Source organism: Meleagris gallopavo, chromosome 4 (genome assembly GCF_905368555.1).
Source record: "Meleagris gallopavo chromosome 4, MGAL_WU_HG_1.1, whole genome shotgun sequence".
NCBI lineage: Eukaryota > Metazoa > Chordata > Aves > Galliformes > Phasianidae > Meleagris > Meleagris gallopavo.
This window is the reverse complement of record NC_139407.1, coordinates 52251198-52274752: the sequence shown is the minus strand read 5'-3', so window position 1 is coordinate 52274752 and position 23555 is coordinate 52251198. Positions and strand designations below refer to the sequence as shown.

Below are 23555 nucleotides of genomic sequence, written 5' to 3'. Positions count from 1 at the left end.
TTTTTTTTTTTTTTTTCATTTATTCACTGATTCATTTCATCATAAGCTGATTCATGCTTACTTTGTTCAGCAGGAGCCCAGTTCCTTGTTGTTATCTACCCAGTTGTCTGCCAGTCTGTGCATTATATTGGATTATTCAGACAGGGGCTGGCTTCCGTTATTCTGCTCTTGTTTGCTTGAGCAATGCTTCAGTCATTCTTCTTGGAAGAAAATTCCTACAACCTCTTTTCTCTTTTCCCTTGTCTAAAGCTGAATCTCTTAGTGTTCTTTTGTCCTTCAGGACAACCTATCCTAAGGTTCAAAGGTTTTATTTAGATACCGCTTCCTTATGATCGTAACCTTTAATATATTGTCATCACTGCAGACAAGGAAATTAGATATTGCACCATCGAAAAAATTTCCTTGTTTGTAAGCAGCAGGTCCAGAAGAACATATAGGCCAGGATGCTCATCAGACACTGCATCAAATGCTATCAACACACTTGAGAAATCCATTGCTAGGTGCTCTGTCTTGCCAAGTTGTCTCTCTGCTGATGTCCATGGATGTTCTTTCTCTTTGTTCCTCATGATGCACAGGTCACTTTAGAGTTGAGGCAGCAGCAACCTGCTTGCTCCACCCAACCAGGCAGCAAGAGCCTGTTTCTGGGAATGGGCTGAAGCTGTGGTGTCAGTCTCAGGCCTAGTGACACAGCCTTGGATGTTTGGGCAGAGTTGTGGGGTGCCATGGTTTTATGATTTTTGGTTATCAGTATTCCACATCATAACATCATGTAATGCACTGGGGGTTTGACTGCTGATGCTCAAGTTCTAGGTGCCTGTCTGGAGGAGAAGAAGAACTACATTTCCCCAGGGGGCTTTGCGGTCAGCGAGGAGATATAACTCCTGGCAAGGTCACCTGATGTTCTTTTCTTTGCCTGCGCTTCTCCGTCTGTGCTTCTTCATCGGCTCAACTGGACTGTACTTCTCACCTCAGCGTTGTGGTGAGGTCGATCCACCTTTCAGACACATTCTCTCTCTCTCTCTCTCTCATTATATTCTGCTGATACTATATTTAGTAAATCAGTTTGTTTCACTTCAGATTGTTGCCGCTGTTTTCAATTATTTTGGTGTCCCTTATTTTCCTTTTCTGGGGGCGCGGATCCGCGGATCCCTCCGCCCTTCTAGTCACGGAACTGGACTGAACCAGCCCGTAAACCGTTGACATGGGGACAGAGACAGGCCAAGACTGGGCCAGGATGTTAGCCTGAGAGCCAACTATTTTACTGGGAAGTTGCATTACTATGCATTACTTAGATAAGGGGACTAAGACCCTGCGGCCATCTTTGTCAATCAGTTGTCCCTCCTGCTGCAGATAAAAGCCAGGTCCTGGGGTAAGAGGTGAGAACCGCATCAGAAAATCAGTTCATTTCACTCCCAGGAGGGGAAAAATCTATAAGCATCACTCATCTGCACAAAAATGGCCCTAAATCCTTGTTTACTACGATGACCCACAAAAATCATAGAAGAGGCAATACAAGAAATTTGATATTCCCTTCTTCTCTACTTGCCCAGGGCTTTTTGACCTGCTTTATATGCCATAAGAGGGAATAGATTTCTAGCAGACTTTTCTAGCTCTGATTTTATAAAGATTTTTAGTATCATTCCTACTGTAGAAAACAGAATTGAAAACTTCTAAGGCATTATAGATATGCATTTTAATTTATCCATTACATTAGGTCAGGACATGTCTACAAGGATAAAAAGTTCCAGAATATCATAAAACAAACGCACTGTATGAAACTTGTTTCTAAAATAGCAATAATAATAATAATAATAATAATGCAAAATGAATGCAAAAATGCTGAAAGTGCTTTATATACTTTATTTGTTATCAAAATGCAGTTTATAATGAACAAACTTAAAACAGAAATACAAGGTCTTGACATTCAGAATCACATCTTAATATTTGTCAAAATACTAGATCTGTTGCATTAAATTGGTTCTCCTTTATCTTGGTTGCCAACCTCCTGTATTAAAACCTTATAATTAATATATTTTATGAAATAAATTGTTGAAAGATAGCACATGAATGTTACTATCTCATCTGCATGATTTTTGTTCTTTCTCTTCAAGGTCTCAATTATTTGCAAAACATACAAATGGAACGGTCAGTCAAAAAATGCATAATGGTAATAAAAATAATCTATATTACAGAGGGAACCTTGTCAGGCAGTAGATATTGCTGTCTTTTTCTGGATAATAAAAATGAGATCTGAAATGTCACACCATTAATCTGTTTTTGGTAAAACTAAAAAAAGTGAAAATTCTTTATAGTTGAATATGATGGTGATATTACAACCATGTTGCTCTTTCTAAACACTTTAATAACTTCCATTTAAAATAAAAATCAATTATCTAATTAATTTAACTTTAAATAGTGTTGTAACTACATAATTCATTGCCAAAAAGAACTAAATACTCACATCTATTCTCAGGTTATGAAGTCTTTCACCATAAAACAAGTACCACTATAAAACATGATACCATAAAGCTGTAGAAGCAATATGGTTTTTTTGAGACTTCAATTAAAACCCAGTACTAGAAGGCCAGTGCGGATTTCGTTTTTCTATTTTCCAACTGCAGCTCACAGAATTTCTCTTTTAAATAAGGTATTAAGCCTACAAAAAAACATCTGCTTCAAAGCCATAAAAAGTTCTAATTCTGGGTAGTAACATACAGTGGAGTAAAGACAGTTTACATCAAGTCTAAGAGTAAAAACAATTAAGGAAGTGACTATAGAATTTATTTTTAAATAAATAAATCACTAAAAAATAAAACCAAAACACTACAGATTGCTTAGTTTCAGTACATAAAGTGAATTGATATCAGTGTATTAAGCGGTATAAATGAGTCTGCAAATAAGAATAAAGCATATAAGACTTGAGACCATTACATCTCCCCAGTACAGCACAGAAAGGAGAATCTTCCTGGTCAGCAGACATCATATCTAGTCTGTCCTCACATTTTCTGAGGAAACATCACCACTGTGTTGACAAATCTGACTGATTCCCCAAAAGTAATTGTTGGAGAGAAAAGCACCAGTATCTAATAGAAATGTGAATTTAATGGAGGCAGTGGGGAATGATCCCAAGACATAGTTGAAACTAGCTAGTAGGTCAAAGAAAAATGACTCAAGGGGGTTACTAATCTTCTTTGATTGATGTGATCTGTATGACTTTCAGCCTGTAGTACATAAGACATTCAACTCTTTCTGAGTTGTTAGGTAGGTGATACAGCCAGCCTATTTTTCATCTCAACTTACATGGTATCTCAGTCTTGTCTTTGAAATTGTCAAGAAAATGTGTCAAATTGTTAAAGAAATGTTTCTACCCTCTTGCCTTTAAATCAAGATACACTTCTTTCTGCTTACCTGCAGTATTTAAAGTCACTGATCCATAAGTACAGAAAATCAACGTAAGTGATCTGTTAAAATTGTCATACAGTATATCTCAAGCATCATCTTCTGTCACAGAAGAATCACAAAATGGCAGAGGTGGAAAGGAACCTAGGTCATCTGACAACCCCTTTGCACAAAGCAAGGTCTGTTAGAGAAGGCTAATCAAGGAAACGTCAACTTTTGAATATCTCCAAGGACAGAAACACTGCTACCTCTCTGAGCACCCTGTTCTAGCAATCAGTCAACCACAAAGAACTTCTTTATATATATATATATTTTTCAAACAAATACTAATCTTTTTTTAAAGCCTTTGTGGTCTAAAGACGATTTTTTTTCCTTACTACTTTTCTAAATTGACAAGAGGAAAATTCCCTGTTTTTGCTTGCAGTGCAACACTATTTTTACACTGCTAAGCTGCAGCCAACGTACTATCAAAGCTTCAAGGAAAAGTCTGTGTGCCAGGTCTTTCTTCTCAGTGTAATATTCCTGACAGTAGAGCGAATATCGATGACAGCATTAAATGTCTCCTGGCAGAGCTTTGCTAAATCTGCAGGAAAAAAAAAAAAAAAAAAAAAAAGGAAAAAAAAGAAAAAGAATATTCTAGCCACTCAGAAAGAACACATGAATGTCTTTAAAGTCAATATGAGAAAAGAAGTCTCCCGATACGCAAATTGAAGAACTAAGTAAGTGAAAGCCTTGTACTTTTACTTTTTTAACTCTTTCTGGAAAGGCTAATGACAAAGCAACGGCTAACCAAAAATAAAATACGTTATGGCAGAACAGATAAACCAGAGAGTAATACGCTAATTTTAGTTTAGTCTTGAATATTTAGTAGTTTTTAAAAATATTTAAGGGATACTGACTAGAATGACAGTAAAAAAAGTGGCAGGTATTGTTCTAATAATTCTCTTCGCAGGTTTCTGAGAAGCCCATTCAGAAATAAATTTTATAGAAGATAGTTAAAATACCTTCTGTTGAAAAATGGATGGTTACATTATACAAACATAGTGGAAAATTAAAGAATGAAAATTTCATACCCTGGCTACTTCATCTAGTTTTTCCACTATTGGAAATCTAGACAAGAACATAAAGATACTGCAAACAATTACTAATGCTCTAGGAAGTACATAATGAAACATGCAGAAAAGAAATCGTCTGTCCAGGACCATCTGTTTTCTGTCTCTTCATTTTCTTCCTCAAATTCTCTTTGTTGCTCCAGGAATAAATTGTAGCCCAAAGCTGAGAAATACATATATTTTTCTCTTGTGATCTAACTTCATAATTGGATACTACTTTTCTATTGCTAGATTCAAAAAATAATATAAGACTGGTAAGGAAAATGCCACTACATACATTCATCTTTGAATCGCAAAATACAGCGAGACTTGACTACAAAAACTGACAAGGATTTAAACTTTTTTGAGTATTTATTCAGAGCTCATTTTTATAGAGAAGATGAACAACAACAACAACAACAACAACAACAACAAAAAACAGTATACCAAGAACATTTTTACAGTTGAAGATTTTTTTAGCCTCAGATATGTTGATAAGGCTGTTACTGGTGATTTCAATTTATGGTCAAGACACCTGTTATTTGTGGTGTTATTGTAAAATAACATGGCTGTATTACCAGGATTCACCATGTAGTTTATGCAAAATACTGTGTGCTGTTTTACAGTAGCTTGGGAAATACTGCCACTCTTCATGGTAATATTCTGACAGTTACAATGATTTATGATGCCACCAGAAGATGCAAGGCTGGAGAGGAAAATAAGGTATTTGGCCCTGTATCTTCCTCTGCCATCCCACTACCTTTTACATGTCTTGACATCCTTGACTTAAGGTACAGAATCAAATGGTCTTGCACAGTACTGACACCAGTTTTCTAGAAAAGAAATTACATTTCACCAATGGTGAAAATTTAAGGAGAAACACATAATTACTACAAAACATCATCCTTCATGATTTCTTAAAGAATCATTGACTATTAGCATATGCAGTTTTTAGATGCCTAATTTGGCACCCTGTTCTGAATCCAGATGTCTTGCATGACAAGGTCCATAACAGATGTTACTGTTTGGCTGCCCAGTAATAAAATAATTTAGATTTTTAGAAACTTGTTTAAAAAATGCTAGACTAGAAACAGAAAGCAACAAATTGTATTAGAATAATCCCTAATAGCACTGTCATGTAAAAATGATAAAGTAGCAGCAAGAAAAGGTGAAATACTACTGCATTTTTAAGTACCTAAATAGATAATGTCTGGACAGGCTGAACACCTGAACTCACAGAAACTCCAGTAATAGTATACAGAAATATATATTCCTGCAATAAGCAATAAGCATATAAATGTAATACTTTCTTAAACTTGCATGACAATGCTTTGGTAAAAAGAGGACATGGGAGGGCAGGGAAAAGAGAAAGAGAGAGAGAGAGAGAGAGAGAGAGAGAGAGACAAAGAGAAAGAGAAGGAGAAGGAGAAGGAGAAGGAGAAGGAGAAGGAGAAGGAGAAGGAGAAGGAGAAGGAGAAGGAGAAGGAGAAGGAGAAGGAGAAGGAGAAGGAGAGAGAGAAAAGAGGGAAAGGAAGAGGGAAAGGAAGAGGGAAAGGAAATAAAAGAAACTTCTCAGTACTTCTTTCATCAATAAGAAACTATATATATTTCTTTACAGTGCACTCAGTTTAAAGAACATAAGCTTAAATTTAGAAATAGGTGGGAGTTTTTTTGTGTGGAAAAAGTAACTATTTAGGAAAAAAATAAAAAAAAGGTTTCCTTCAGAAAATATATTGAGACCAAGCCATTTTTCTTTAGTTATTGGGATAATCCAGATAATAATAAATAGTGTGATTTTATTGAAATTATTAATGCCATGAACAGAAGAAAGGTTGTCAGGCGTAGAAATATTTTGGAGATGAAGAGATGTCATTCCCCACTAAAGATTTCACTTCAAAAAGAGTAAAATTAATCTGACATCTTTACAATAATGGAACAGAGTGGGCTAGAAAACTGACCTGAGACCTCTGAATTCATAAATTACCATAATGGCTGTAGGAATATGGTAATTGTGTATTACAGACAGGATGTTCGAATTCCTGGAAGGTATCTTACTTCTATTTTAGAATCAGGTTATATTCTAAAAAGTTGATGTAACAGTGTGCAAATAATTTAACTTGTCAGTGTACTGATTTTTTTTTTTCAAAATAAGACCATTATTCCACAATCTATACATCTTGGTATCAATCCAAACTGCACAGAATTTATTCATTATCAAAAGTGAACAAAATAGATTTATTTATGATCTAAGTTAATGAACTTCATGGGTGAAAATGTTTCTTATCTCCTTGAATCAGTTTGAGTTGCAGATTCCTTTGTATCCAGTTGTATTATCACCACCACTCTATTTCACCCAACTATGGAGAATAGGTACAGTATAGGTGTTCACATCTGACAAGGCTAAGAAGAGAATTTTGTTAAGACTTTTAAATTAAATCACTTTATTGACTGAGCAAAAGAGAGAAGACAATCCATCTTCATTTTCTTATAATTTTATTACTCCTACAGTTCTAACAAAAATAAAAGCAATCTATGTCTTATTGCTAGTAATAAAACACAGACATACACCTCAGCTAGATAAGGATGAACACTGCTGAACTGCAGAAACTGTAGAAAACTATCGGTGATTTTTGCAGAAATGTCACAAAATACATGAAGTGACATTTTTAGTTACAGAAATATTTCTTTATAATTGTTCTTCCAGAATAAAGACAAACATGGTACAAGAGGGAATAAAATAGAGACATTACATAACTCCACTATCAACTATACATGTACATTAATCTTTAATTATAGAACAAAAAAAGACTACATTAAGTAAACGAATAGCATATGGCAGGTGATTGCTGATGGCATTCAGTTTAGTATGTGTGCTGCTAAGCACAGAAATTAGTAAAAAAATAATCACTTTTCATAAGCTGATAAATGAATAAGGGTGTACTATTTTTATTTCATATGGTAAAAATTTGGTATGATCTTGTCCTTCATGTGGCCATGCATTATTGATTTTATCTGCATATACATAAAACCACAATGATTTTCCTACCTTAGGTATAGCAAAAAGACTCTTTAATCAGCAATTATTTCATTTTCATGTTTTGTTTCTTCTTTTATTATCTGTCCTATAGATACTTTTAAATCAATTTACTCAGCACTTTTTCACCTCATAATACACAGTACTATCAATAGAGAATAGCACAGAAATACAGTCTTGCTTGTTATGTCAGAGAAATTGAATATTCTTCATATTTTTTCATTTGTACTTATCTCCCTGTATATTGCAGTTCTTCATTCGTATCACTATTTTAAAGCAGGAAACAGATTTCTTAGTTGATGATTCAGCCCTGCCAAGCCTCATATATTTTGATGCCTGAATGACCCTTGGAGTAGTAATGCAAACTGCCACTTCCTAAAAGGTATGTCTAGTACAAAAAGAAATTCTGCAGGTGAATTTATAGACTGCTGAGATTTAGTTGTGACTTTTCTTCTTGTTGTTGCAATGTATTAATAATATTATCAATGCCAATTATAACAAAATATTTAGTTCCCTTATTTTCAAAGTATAGATAGATATATGCTTTCAATTATGCAACACTCACTTAGTCAAAAAATATTACTGTGAGGTGTGAATACTGATAAAAAAATGAAAAATGGGAAGGCTACTGGCCGCTTCTCTTCTGAAAGTTGTTTTGTTGTTGTTGTTGTTGTTGCTGTTAATACTTATCACAATTCCTGATAAGAAGCAACATAAGATAAAGAATAAAACAAAATTTTATAAACATGTTTGCAGCACATTCATATGTGTTCAAAATACCCTTGGCACCAAATTATGAATAATATTTCTAATTAAAAATATGCTGTGAAAGCTGTCATCAAAAATATTATCAGCATCTTCCATCTATTTTAAAAAGATCTAATTCTTATTTGAGTATCAATAGAATACAACAGAGATTTAAGAAAAACTAAGTAGAATCACTTCTTAATTATCTATTTTAATGAATATGAATTTGCTCCATGAATTGCATCTTAATACAATTATGCTGAAACCGCCATCTTCAGTTATTAGTAATCATACCAAAAATAAAGGCTTTAGGATACCAGTATGGCATAATGTGTTTAAATACAGAACAAATTATGCTAGATAGAAACATAGAATGCAGCACCACTGTAGTTAAAAAATGAGATTTCCTCTGAGTTCACATCCCTTTCAAGCTAAAATGTGGTTTGATATCTCATGGTCAACTCATGTACTGGGGATTAAGTTAATTAAGAGTTGTCCTACTCTATTAAGGCTCCCTGGAGACTAATTATTAAAGTGTCTTGGATCATTAGAGACCTACAGCAAAAGAAAGTCACGAAAAGTTGCTTATACTATGAACACTCCAGTATCCAGTAGATTATCTTTTTATCTAAATAACTTGCACCCTATGAAGGGGATTATATTCTCATCTGCTTTTCTGCCATCTAAGAAGTAGAAAAATGTACCAACAAGAAATCTGCATTTTCATGAGTCTTTCTTTTTTTTTAATGTATGGTCTTTCATCTGTTTTTTATCACTGGTAGTCAAATTCCTTTTAGATAGAAAAGATTCTTTTTGTAATTTGTTATTTTTGTTTTCTTTTTCTAAATTCCATGAGCATATTAAGGACTTGGGGGCTATGAAAGGATCTAATTACTAAATTAAAAATATATAGAATTATTAAACAGAATTTTTTACAGAAATACAGAAACAAGGTCACAGTATAGAAACTGCATGACTTTTTCTGTGCTATCTTTTAAGAAACTGGAAAATCATAGGATGTGATTCTATTATCCCAGCCATTTCATAGCTATGCAACTCTACTCATTTCACTACAAGTTATCATTGTTTAAAACCACTCTGCACAGCGATAAATAAGACCATTGCAAGTGAGTACACAAAAAATATTCTTAAAATCTAATTTTGTATACCATATTTATATATTTCCTCTTCATTCTTAACTGAATCAGGAATGATGAAAATGGGGAGAGAAGGAGAACAGTAGAAAAATCTCCCTCCCTTGCTGAAAATTCTAGTTTGAAGCAGCAATTTAGAATTAGATTTGTAGCAGAAATAGGGACTTACTAACAGTAGAGATGTTTTAAGCTCAAAAAGCTCTAGAGCCAACTACTATCTCCTCAGCATAAATGTATTATGTCTCTGCCAATTATTTTCCTCAATAAGGCTAACCGTACTTGCCGAATGGCCACATGAATTTAATTGCTATTTTGGATGAAGGAAACTGTGCCCTTTTGAAAACCCACCTTTCCATTTCCCCTAAAAATTTTAGGTATAGGCAAAGTTCATGAGGTCACTCAATATAAAAAGAGGTTGAGTAATTACATGGTCCTTCTTAAAGGAAACTCTGAACTTCCAGTGTATTACTAGAAAAAAGCAGGGACCTTGTATATAAGACAATACATTGGAAATAACAGACTTTGAAAAAGCTGTCCAGTATAATTTACTTGTTCCTCTGTTTTGTTATTGTACTGTGCAATTTAACAGCTCTATTTAGTGAATAAATATAGCTCATTTAAGATTGTTCCGTACAGATTAGAACGTCCTTTCACTTACAGACGAAAATAATGAACAAGTAAAAGTTAATTTCATTTTACAGCCTAATTAGAGACACACAGAAAGAAACTTTTGTATTTCAAATACAAATTACTCTTCTAATGTTAGCATATCATCTTATCATTTAATTATTCATAGTCTTTGTAAATCATAAATTACATATTATAGATTATGCATTTACAGTTTTAAATAGATACAAATCTGATTGATTTGACAAAAATAGCCCTGTTACCTTTAATTGCATAAGTTTGCACTTGAAAAATATTTCATACTAGTTCATTAATCAGTGCTGAAGATGAGAGCTGCAACAGTATATCTGAATGACATAAGGATAAATCGATTAAAATACAGCCATTTCTATTTGCAAAGATATATCCTGTTAAAACTGTTTGCTCACTTTGGAATTGTTGAAAGACTCATATGGGACAAATTGGTCTATGGAGTCCTGTACATGCAAATCAGAAGCTGAAAATTCTAGTCTGAAGTAGCAATTTAGAATTAGATTTGTAGCAGAAATAGGGACTTACAAACAGTAGAGATGTTTTAAGCTCAAAAAGGAAACACAGAAACATAGAAACCCTCTATCATGGTAATTCAAATCATTTTATCAAAGAACAAATAGTTGGAATAGGAAGGTAGCTCTTGGGATCACATAATCCAAGTTCTCTGTTCAATTGGGATCAGCTAGACCAGGTTCTGCCAGGTCTGTATTAGTTTGTTTTTTGAATATCTCCAATATAACTCATGTCCAGAGTCTTCTTTTATATTACTACTGAGCAGTTTGACTTCCTCTTGTTCAATCTTTTCCGTGCACATTGGTAAGTTCCCCCCTTAAAACATCTGTTATCAAGGCTGAACAACCACAGATCTCTTAGTCAGTCATGTGACAACAGAACCTTAACTGTCTTCTTGACCGTATGCTGCACTCACAGTAATAAGCCCATGTTTTGCTTGTACTGGAGAACCCTCAAGTGAACAGAGTACTCCAGATGAAGGCTTACTATGCTGAGTAAAGGATAAAGGTTACCTCCTTCAGAATTCTGGCAATCCTTTATCCAAAGGGGCACAGAATGCTTTTGCCCTCCTTTGCTGCAAGGGCACACTACTGACTCACGATTACCTTCCCATTCACCATGATACCTGCACCCTTCTTGGCAAAGCTGCACTCGATGTACTGGTACCTGGGATTATTCCTCCCTAGGCTAAGGATATTTCCCTTTGCCAAATTTCATGAGATTCCTCTGTGCTCAATTCTCCACCCTTGTGAGATCTCTCTGAATGACATCACAACTGTGTGGTGTATTATCTAAGTGTACATTCTGTCCCACTGCCCAGGTTGAAGAATATTGGCCACAGTGTTGACCCCTGGGGTTACACCACTAGTGACTGGTCTACAGAGAGACATTGTGCCTCTGTTCACACCCCTTTGGGTCCATTCACCCATTTTTCAGTTTACCTTACTGCTCACTTATCTAACTCATGCTTTGTCATCTTATTAAGAGTACCTCAGGTGCTGCCTCATCAGTGCCAAGTACAGAGGGATGATCACCTCCCTGTTCCTGCTGACTACACTATTTTTGTTACAAGTCAGGATGCCAATGACCTTCTTGGACACGTGGGCACATTACTGACTCTCATTCAGCTGGCTGTTGACTAATACCTTCAGCCAGTCTGCCTGATAGTTATGGTTATATAGGTAAGTTTTCACATACTGAATATCCTATTATTAGTGAATTACAGGATTTTTTTGTTGTTTCAAGCCAGATAATTGCTTTGCTGAACAGGTAGACCTGAGTAATTGCAATACTGATATGTAATCATTGCTGTAGTGCTTTTGGGGATAGATTGTTCATCCCTAAAGCTGCTGGTCTGCAATCTGTTACCATATATCCAAAATCTATAACTTGGCAGAGCCACATTAAGCCCTTGCATCCTATAACTGCTCAGAAACTCTTCTATGAGTTCAATGTTAACTTTTCTAGGTACTAAAATTTCCTTAGAAATGCATGAACTTTTAAAATATAGACCATGTCTACATTAGGTCCATTTTTAAACACACAGTGTTTCAAATACGAGGCATATCTGCACCTACATATTCTGCAGAGTTTAACCTAATAAGTATCATCCTTCTGTCCTGTTCTGCTTTGTTTCAAATCTACATATCCTAGGATAGATACATAGTGGGTCATTTGAAGATTTCTGTAATTGTGGCAGTAATATTAAAATAACAACAACAAAAATAATACAATTTTATGGTAATAAGTTGTTTTACACTTTTTTTTCATCCCCCCCCCCCCTTCTTTTCATGACATAATAGCTACTGTTTAAAATTCTTGTGCTAAAATAAGCATGCATTTGCTGCTTAGAAGGGTATAAAGTTAGACAAAAGGTGTTACAGAGTTATTACCACAGTTATTATTGTTAACTTGTTTCTAAAAGTTGAGAGAAATACATAAACACCTACCTAATAGTGTTTTCCATAAACCATGATATCCTGTGCAAACCTGAAAGCAGACATTTCCTCCGTGTTGTGGTTTAACCCCAGGTGGCAGCTAAACCCTACACAGCTGCTTGCTCACTGCAACAGGGCTGAGGAGAGAATAAGAAAGGTAAAAGTGTATGAGAATCTGTAGGTTGAGATAAAGATCATTTACTAGGTAAAGCACAAGCTGCATGTGTAAGCAAAGCAAAACAAGAAATTCATCCACTGATTCTCCCTGGAGACGTTCAGTTATTTCCAGGGTAGCAGGGTTCACCACATCTAACCATTACTTGGGAAGACAAACAACATCACTCTGAATGTGTGCTCTGCCCTCCTTCCTCCTTTTGTATCCATCTTTACTTTTATTGCATAGTACAGTTTCAAGTGTTGTGGGATAAGCCTTTGGTCAGTTTGGGTCAGGGCAGTGAGAAGCAGTAAGGACCTTCACTCTGTGTAAGGTCTGTTCTGCAATAATTAAAACAGTGGAATGTTATCAATAGTTTTAAATCTGAACCAGAGCACCATATGAACTACTTTGAGGAAAATTAACTCCATCCCACCCAAAATCAGTAAACTGCACAAAGAAAGATAACAAAAAGCCCATCTGCCCAGCTGTAGTATTAGTGAGAACAACAGAATACCAGATCACTGCCAGCTGCCATCTTGAAGGTGAAAAGGTATTCTTTTTTTAACATTCTTGTCCATATTGGTAACAAAATTGTTACCATTCTAATTTCTATGAAACTAAAGATTTCAGAGAAAGCCACAGAGAATGACCAAGAATAGAAAGAGCAAATCAGAATACTAATGAGGGCCACAAAAGATCTAGATGTCATTAGTTCTTTTAAATTTCTAGAAAGCACTGGTCAAAGTTGTCTTTTTCCAAATCAACAGCATTAAAAAGGATTATGAAGATGGAATCTGTTCTTTTTAAGATAGCACAAAAGAATCAACTATCCCTATGCAGGAGATCCCAAGTACAGTTTCTTTACATAATAAACAGAATTGAAGTTTAAATATTCAAATAAATCTTGAAAGAAAAACAATTAAAAAGCAGCTAATATCTTCTTTATTTATTATTCTTTAAAGTCATCTCATCACAACTTTACACACTTCCATGTCACATAAAGACCTTAAAGTTTTACACACAGTTGCTTCACTAAATAACACACATACACACAAAGAGAAAGGAATAGCAGAGCAAAATCACAAACACAAGGCAGAATACTTATCTGCTATTAATGACAGTAGAGTACTACAATATTTAAAGGTGTATGGAGTCCCTCTTATTAAAACTTGTCATGAATAGAACGTACTGTACTTCCCAATGAGTCAATTGATTACCATAGGAACAGCTGAGGACTTTCAAGTTTTCAAAGGTTGAATCTGTGGCAGCTCCTATATATGGCTCCAGGAGTAGATCTGACCTGATTCTGAAAAGCGATATCTATGACAGAACATTCTGAGACCTGTTCAAGCTACCTATATGCATTATAATTAATAAAGTTGATAAATAAAAATTTAGTTATTACAGTAAGGAGCCTATCTAATTAAATGAAAGACTATGGTGAACTAGCAAAGCAAATGAATCCAAAAACTATGTCATAGGAAAAGATAGGAAGAATCCACAAATTTTTAATAGTGTTAATGGGAAATTCTTTTTTGTTTTTAATTTATAGATTATAGATTAGATATATCTATATATAGATATACATTAAATTATAGAATGGTCTATATATTTGTTAGATTCTTTAAGTTTTATGTCATCTACACAATATTCATAGTTGGATCATTATACTTACTCTATTGTACTCATTGGCAATTATTATGCTTTTCTATATCTAATATTTTTGAAAACTTCAAATACAGCATATTTTTACCCTACAAAAAATCATAATACTGCTGATTTTACTCGGACAACTTGTACAATTTCTTTTCAATGTCCAATTTTTTTTTTAATGCAAGTCAAGGAGACCTTCAGGCAGTGCAACCATTCTTAAGAGGCATTAGGGCTTCACAGAGAAATTACTGAATGCCAATGTTGACTCAGATTGACAAGAACTCCTGATGTTCAGTGTCAATTGCTTTGCTGATTGCTTTGTTGTTAGATAACTCTTTACACTTTTCTGTATTGTGTTCTCCATCTGTTAAAATCTGAGTAATCTGCATTTGAGGAGAAAAGCAAGCATTTTGAGCTTTAGTTAAGCCACTTTAGAACAGCTAATCTGCTTTGAGAACCATACTTTGAATTAGTGTAGGCCAGGCATGTCCAACCCACGGCCCAAGGGCGGCACATGGCCCTGGACAGCTATTGTGTAATGTCTCTTTAAAAAACTTTTTTTTTTTTTTTTTTTCATGAATCAAAGCAGCATCTTCTTAAGGAGCTGTTTCTCTTTTACTCCTGCTGTCTTACTCAGCCTTAACTACTTGTTTCATCATGTTTTTTTTTTTTTTTTTTTCCCTATCTGCTCACCATGCTTTTCTGTGAATACTCTTGTTCTATCTGCTCAGTGGCCAACTACTGCAAGGACTGAGGTTTCACTATTAGGAGCTCTCAAACTCCCTCTCCAGTTTGAACAAGCTCAGCTACCTCAGTCTCTCCTAACAGGACAAGTGAACCAGCAACTGACCATCTTTCTTGAACAGAACAGAACAGAACAGGAGTAGAACAGAATAGTTCCAGTTGAAATGAACACAGAAAAATCATCAAGTCCAGCTTTCAGATCACTGACTCTGTAGTTTTAACTGAAGTTAGAACACATCATTAGCACATATTCAAACGCCTCTTAAACATGGACAGGCATTTGACATCAACCACCTCTCTACAAATTCTGTTCTTAAGTGCCTAACTCTCAGTAAATGTCTCGGATCTAGTTTTGAGCCATATTACCACATATGCTGTCATTAGATACCAGGAATTAGATCCCAGGAGCATCTCTGTCTGACTTCTCAGGAAGTTGTTGACAGCAATGAGGCCATCCTTTCATCTCCTTTTCTCCAAGCTTACCAAATCCTCAGCCATTCCTTGCAGGATATGTCTCTTGGCCCCTTTACTAGCTTTATTGCTCTCCTCTGGATGCATTCAAGCATTTTACAAACAACTTTTTTAAATTGTGGAGCCCACAACTGTACATAATATTCCATGTGAAGTCACACCAATACTAAATACAGTGAGATAATCACCTCTTTAAACCACCTGACTAAGCCGTGTTTAGGGTGCCCCAGAATATGCCCTTTCAGCTATCAGGGTGCAGTGATGGCTCATATTGAACTCTCTCTGCAGGGCTACTCATCTCTCTATCTGTATTTATGCCTGGCGGTACTCTATCCCAAGTACAGGAGCTGGCATTTGTTCTTATTGAATTTCATTCTGTTGCTGATGGCCCAATATCATAATCTACCCAGAGCCCTATGCAAAGCTTCTCATCCCTCAAAAGTGCTGACAACACCTCCTAGTTTAATATCATCAGGAAACTCACTAAGGGTGCATTTAATTCCTGCATTCTGAACCTTGATAAACATTCTGAACAGAATTGGACACCAGGTTGAGCCTTGGGGAACACTGCTAATGATTGGCTACCTGTCACCAGTTGGTTAGCTACCATTCAGTGAGGATTTCCCTAGGTTCCCAAGACTTTTGCAGACAATTGAGAGGGGTCGTTATGTCATCCCCTAACTCTCTCAGTGCTCAGATGAGTTCCACCAGGCCTGATGGATGTATAAACATTCAGTAATCAGTAGCCATGTTGCTTTGGCTCCAAAACAACTGTTATTTCCCCTTTGTTTCCGCGCCTGTGCTTTCTTTGGTCTACTTAATAAGTACTTGCTTACATTTTAGGTGTCCACAAAAGGAATGTCACTACTTCTCCAACTTGCAGGATTAGGCAACCCAAGGCTATAATTAATATTAAGGACTGAGGCAGCAAAGTCATTAAGTATCTTTGCCTTTTCTTCATCGTTATTTTTCAAGTGACCAGCTTCATCCAGTAATAGTTGTGCGTTTTCTTTGACCTTCTCTTGCTATTAACATATTTTAAAAAGTTTCTTTTTTTTCTGTTTTTGTTAATGTGAAATATCACTTGCTTGTTTCAACGCTGGCTGAATTTTGGCCTTTTTTATTTTCTTCCTGCAAATGCAAACTGCAGTCTGTAATCTTCCTGTGCAGCTTGACCTTGCTTAGAGAGATACTCACTTTTTCTGTTTGAGCTCCAAGAAGAGTTCCCAGTACAGTCAAGCTGGTCTTCTGCCCCCCTGTTACTTGACTTATGACATAGTGAGATTGCCTGCTTCTGTGCTTTTAAGAGGTGGTTCTTAAAAAGCAGTCAGATGAAGAACTACCTTGATGCTGACTGTAAACTGACTGTAACTAAATAATTGCCAAAGTAGGTATGTCCTTGTTTAATGGAAAGCATGATCCTATTACTGCAATTCAAATTCTCTGTCCATCACATCAGTCTCCTCATTTCTCCTTTGTCTCAAGCTTTGGGAATATGTTCAGAGTAGAAGCTGTGGAGCAAGATAAACAGCAGGAGAACCAGGGACACCTCTAGAAGAAGAAAGAATGTCTCACAGTCTGATTGGGTAAGTGCCTGCATGAACAGTGTAAGAGTGTTTTGTAGAATGCTCTGTTGACATGTAAAGGTGGATGGGAAAGTTGTAGGGGTGGATGGGAAAGCTAGAAAAAGAAAACTTGTGAAGGTATATAAGTGATATGAGAACTTGTAATAAACGATTTGGATTATTCACATCTGAGTCTGTGCATCACTTGCTGCACCAAACCTAACTGTTCCCTAAAAGAGAAGTGAGTGTCATTTTTCAGTAAAAGGTGTCCTTTAACTTTGTTTATATACTATTGAACCCAGCTCTGATACATGATGGAATCAATTTTTGCAATATAACTAAATTCTAAAAAATACTATCTTTTAATTTATTTGCTCTTGCTCTGATATAGCCACTCTTTCATCTTACTACAAAAAAAGAAACATCTCCTTACGATGGTCTTTTGCCCAGATCTGATCATAGTTCTTGTTCAACTACTCAGCAATTATTTAGCATCAAAAATAATGAAGAATAAAAACTAAATGAGATTTTTTTTTTTCCTAGGAAAATTCCTTCTGTTTCCCGTGATAATGGTGCAGGGAAAATGGCTGTATTCTTCAGTTTTGTAGTCTGTGTCAAAAAGTGTCTGAAGCTCACATATAGAAAAAGAAACTTTGACAGGACTCATGAAGAGAGGAAAACATTTTGCTAAGGAAAAAGATCTGCATCTTTCTGTAAAAGCTATCAGCAAGTCAATGAATTGAATACTCCCTTTGTGAAGAAGATGGGCAATGAGACCTGTCATTGTGCTTGTCATTCATTGAACTCATTGGTGGTGTAGTCTGGGAAAAGCGGCAGCTGCTGGAGAAGAGGTCCAAATAATATAAGTAAATACTTACTAGCACTTGTATGCCTGATTTCAGTTAAGTGTATTTATCATCTATGCACTATTATCACCATATAAAAATGTCTGTACAACTTGCATTCATGCACAGAAATATCAACTACAGCTAAATTCTAAGAATACAATCTCCTTTAAAAGGAATGGGTAGTGAGAATTTTCTCAAATATAATTTTGTTGAGTATTTAGTTTGACTTACACGTATGAGGGCTGCTCAAAAAGTAATGCCTGCTATTTTTTTATATTGATCCACAGCATCAAGGGGGATATTGGTTGTGTGGTAGTAGAGGGTAAATCTTTCCACCAATATTCTGTAACTTTCTTTTACCATTTGCCATAGGCTGATATAAATAGAAGTTGAGTACACAAGCAAAATAAAAACCACCTCCCATAAGCAATCATTTCCAGGAAACAAGGACTTCATCACACCTTAACTCCAATATCCCTCTCTTTCTCTCCCTTTACCACTAACTTTCATTGCTGAACATGATATCCTGTAGCATGGGATATCTGCTCAGTCCATTTAGGTCAGTTGTTCTGTCTGTATTCTCTCTTACCCTCATGTGCACACTCAGCCTCCTCGCTGGCAGGGCAGAATGGGAAACCGAAAAGACCTTCAGTCTGTGTCAAGTTCTTAACTGATCAGCAACAGCTAAAACATCGCAGGATTATCAACACTGTTCTTGTCATAAATCCAAAACACAGCACCATATGAGCTACTGTGAAAAAAGATCTATCCCACTCAAAGGAAGTACATGATAAGCGTGATGATGACACTGGCAAGAGAAGAGAAGACTTTCAATTAACAGAAAAGTTTTAGATACAGTTAAATTTATTGTTATCATCACCACTAAATTCTCCCATCTCATTTATGTTGCCATTTAAGCAGTAGAATTTTATGTTGCTCATCTTAATGCCATCTTTGAACTAGATTTTCTTTTTATAACCTATACCACCCTTGCAGTTAAGATCACACAGTTCCTTTTTTGGAAATTTAGAAAAATTATGATCTTGGCCCTTCCTGATGCACTGCTGAACCTTTGTTCATTTATGAGGTTTTCTAAACAAAAGTCTTCAATTGTTTCTCTTGTGCTGAGTTCTTCGTAAAGGATATTCAGTGGCCTGAAAACAGACTCTTTTCTTTCCCTTAAATCCAAGCAAATAAGAAAGCTATAGTATTTGTTACTTGTAATTGGATTTTAATTTTGTTTCATTTCATATCACTGTTGAGTAATTCTGTTGCATTTGATCTTACTGAACTGTGAAATCTAAACATATTGATAAATTTTGTGTGATTTCTCTTGTAGACAGCAGAAAAATAAATTATTCCTTAAAATGGTTATTCTCTCAGTTTCTCAGAAATCTTTAACAAGAATGAACTTCCTTATATGAAAGTAAATTTCAGCATTAGTCTATATAGCTGAAATGATGGAATTCAACACATCCTGAGAAGAAAGAGAATAGGTAAAGATTAGCAAATGGCATAAACTCACAACAAAAACATCACACTGGACATATCAGAAAAAAAAAAAAAAAAGAAAAAAGGAAAAAAAAAGAGAGAGGATATTTGAAATATAATCTAACTAATCCACCAATGTATTGCTTTTTAATAGATCTACTATCAGTAATTCATACATTCCTTGTCAAGATTCCCTTGAACAGGCTCATGTTATGGTATTCTAGCTAGTTACCAGCTCTGACTGCAGAAATATTATATATTTTTCTTAGAAGATGATAATTTGACAAAACCAGGGGAAATATTTTTTTTTTAAATGCAAAGATCTTAAATTTTCTTTTCAGCAACGTTAACAGGAATTAATACCTTATAATGCGGGAAAAGTGGGGAAGAGTAAAAGCAAACACAGAAAGTTCATTGCATGTTTTTGGGTTTTACATTTTTGTTGTGCTGTGTCTTGTTTTGCTTTGTTTTTTCTTCAACCCTACTTCTTGCTGAGCACCTTCTCTCTCTTTTCCCCCACACAGAGAAGTAAATGAACAAAAAACATGATCTCTTGATCTCTACAGATAATTAAAAACACAATGCTAAAATAATTTTATAGTAAAATTAATGTTTAGTTTCTAACTTGTGAAAAATCAGAGACTGTTTTTATTGTTGTTTTATTTGTTTTATATGAAAGAATTTTAAACCTTCAATCTTGAATCTTCAATCTAAAATGATAAACCTCTAACTCATTAATTTTGCAAAATACTGGCTATTTTGTAAAATAGTGCTTTTCATTCATTTCTTTTTTTCCTGAAGTAACTTATTTCAACACAGATTGACTGACTGCTATCTAGATTGGAGATTATTTCATATAGCACGTATACATTTAACTGCAAGTGTTGAGACTTCCCCAGAGAAAATATAAACCTCAAAATGGAGAAGTACAGAGCATAACAGATTCTAAAAAAATATAAACCAATCTTGACTGTGCCCTTAATAATCCCTTTGAGAGCTATTCTTTACACAGGATTTAGCTTGCTCTCACTGTAGCCATATTATATTTCTATTTAGTTAGTATATAAAATTTTCCTAATATAGAAACTAATGAATAGCAATGGATGAGAAACTTGGATGTGTTTAAGAGAAATAAAAGAAGCAGGGCAACAATAAAAAATTCACATAACAATCAAAACCCTTTCCCACTCCACATCTCTGCTGAGATTCAAACTACATATGAAGACACATTTGAGTACCGTTTATCAGTCAGAATTAAAGGGTGACTCAATCTCAAATGTTTCTAAATGGTTTATGCCATCAATGCATTCTTTTCACCCAATCTTGCTTCAATGACAGAAAAACAACCAAACAACCAAACAACCTGTTGTCCCCATTCTCGAGATCCGGTCTGCCGGGGGCTAGCGATCTCCCCTCGCTTGGCCATTGCAACACAGACACCAATATGAGGATGTAGCAGATGGCATTTATTGCAACTAAACAGCTTATATATCCTAGTGCCTTATCTAGGCCCCTACTATGTCCTTCAAGCGTGCGTCATGATTTGCGAAACAGAGGTCCTATCGCGTCACATCTTGATACCTTGTTATTGCCTACAGAACAGGGAAGGTCCTAGCACATCACATCCCGATGACTCGCTAACGCCTACTACAACAACAACCAAACAACAACAACAACAACAACATTAAAAATCAGTGTTTTTTTTTTTTTTTTTTTTTTTTTTTTTTCTTTTTCAGTGGCATCTACACACTCTCACTTTTGGGACTCATCCCTGAGAATGCCTGTCTGTAGTGATCATCAGTATGACTAGAGGCACAACTTACCTAAGGACATACAGAAGTTAATTAATTGTTGAAACTGTAGACAAATCTCAAGTTTCCTCAGTGGCAAATGTGTTTTTTAATTAGCATTTTATTGCATTGCTTGGAAAGGGATAGCAGAGAATTTGAATAATAAATAAGGCAAATTTAATATACCATAGAGCATATATAGTATAGCTACAATTCAGTGAAGACTATTAAAAGTTCATGATTTTTTAAATATTACTTTGGTTGTTAGTTAAACTGCCTGTTAAAAACTATGATGGATTTGCTCCACAACTTCATCTAATCTTGGTAGGAATTCAAATTCTGTTCATGTGGTTTCAAACATGCTTAAGAAAGTAAATAACCCGTCTGATGAATTCATATAATATTTCCATTCTGTCTAGCATCTCAAAGGTATTAATGAATTCCTACTACTTCTTTTACATTCTTTTGCCTTCTTTTTTGATCCCAAAAGAGGGATGTCACAACATCTAAACAGTAATATCCCTAAAAATATTTGTGTTTCAGTCTTCCCAAAAAGACACAGAAGTTCTTGTAACAAATGCCACTAAAATATTCTGAAATACTTGTTATCAGTTATAAACTGCAGTGAGTTTAGATCTCTTTGATAGAATTTCCAATCACGAAAAAGTGAAAAATTATGACACCTTCTGTAAAGGAATTTGATAGCTTCCGTGAGAGGATAGCCAGAAAATCTTATCACCATCCCAATTGGGCTATCATTGAAATATGAAAATATATACTTGTGATGGAATGGTAATAATTACTAATCAGCCTTACATAAAAAATAAATTACTAGAAAAATAACTTTTGTATGTTACTACTACGATGGTATGTAAAACAAATGGCTACAACAAAGGTTCAAGATGTTACCTTTTAGATGAGCATTAGTTCAGAAATTCCACCATGTGAAATGTGTGATAATCTACCCTCTCAAATAACAAACCTGATTGGCATTATTTCCAAATAGTTCAAATTCATCAGGGATCTTAACATGGCAATATTTCTCAGGTACTAAGAAATATTCCATTAGCAGATTAAAAAACCTGTTCATAGACAAACCTGAGTAGAATATAGGAAGATATTTTATGCATTTATCAAATGTTTGAAGCCAAGAAACAAATTTATAACTTAATCTGGAAGATGTGTTTAGTATTAATGTTGAATTTTCTATCAGTGTTATATGAATAGTGTCTTGTATCTACCCAAATGCCTTTGCAGAAAAAATAGACAAGTAGATTAAGTAATAACACTTTACCAGTAAATAACATATATAAAGTCACAAAAGCAATAGAAAAATGCTTAGAACATAAATTGGAAGATAAATAAATAACTAAAACAAGTGCCTGTATTTTAACAGGAAAAGTCCTATTTCTATCATTTATCATTTCTATTCTGTCAATGAACTTTAACACTTAAAAACTGTGCGATTTTTTTCCTCTATTTTAATTTACTTAATACTTTGAACCATTGAAAAAAGGAATCCAAAATAGCCTCAACTTCAAGATACTTAAGAACTTATTAAAATACAGACACATTTGCAACTTGACCTGATTGTGAAACATTGAATACATTTTAGGTTCTTTAACCTCTTATATTGTTCTGAATCTCTTTCAATATTTCTTCAAAGTATCCCTCTCTTTTATGGCTTAACTATATTATGAAATTGATTACTTCAGGAACAAGTCTACTTTCATTGGAGTTGAACTATAATGTTCAGCTGCGGTACTACTTTGGTGCTGAAGCTATACTCTGCTAAGTAGCTCAGGCAGACAAAAAAAATGTCTCAAGTTGTTAGCAACATAGTCTTTCAGTAACATGGTATCTTATTTTCTCCACTTATACAGCTAACCCTACAGTTTTGTGAGGCTTTGTTTGTTTTCCATACTAATAGCCCAGTTAACTGGTCTAACACTGAAAGGTAAGGGAGTCTTAGAATTTCCAAAATTTTCAGAAACCTTTCCATTGGAATTCACTTAAGACTTTTGAGAATTATACCAGACAGGCATTTCAAGATCTGTGTTTATAGTGTAAGTATTGAACGATCTACAGACATAAAGGCTGGTCAGTGTTTTGCCTGTTATACTGACAGGAATCTGACAATTTTCAGAGCCAAACTCTTCAAGTTATATAAAGATCAGTTCGCATGAATTATAATAGTTAAAAATTGAATGAGCATATAATTATTTTTCTGAAATATTTTTCATAATTTTATGTATATAAATACCAAAATACCGCTGCCTTTCTGTTGAATTTTTATGCTAT

General features: G+C 34.8%; 1 long non-coding RNA gene across 5 annotated transcripts in view; it reads right to left on the bottom strand.

Moving 5' to 3' along the window:
- Positions 1-1837: 1837 nt before the first annotated feature.
- Positions 1838-23555, bottom strand: part of LOC109367390 (uncharacterized) — a 146117-nt gene continuing 124399 nt past the window's right edge. For all 5 annotated transcript variants that reach the window (XR_014883188.1, XR_014883190.1, XR_014883192.1 and 2 more), the window contains 2 exons: positions 12548-12672; positions 1838-3982 (listed from right to left, as the gene is read on the bottom strand). This is a non-coding gene — a long non-coding RNA (uncharacterized LOC109367390). The remainder of the gene's footprint in view (positions 3983-12547; positions 12673-23555) is intronic.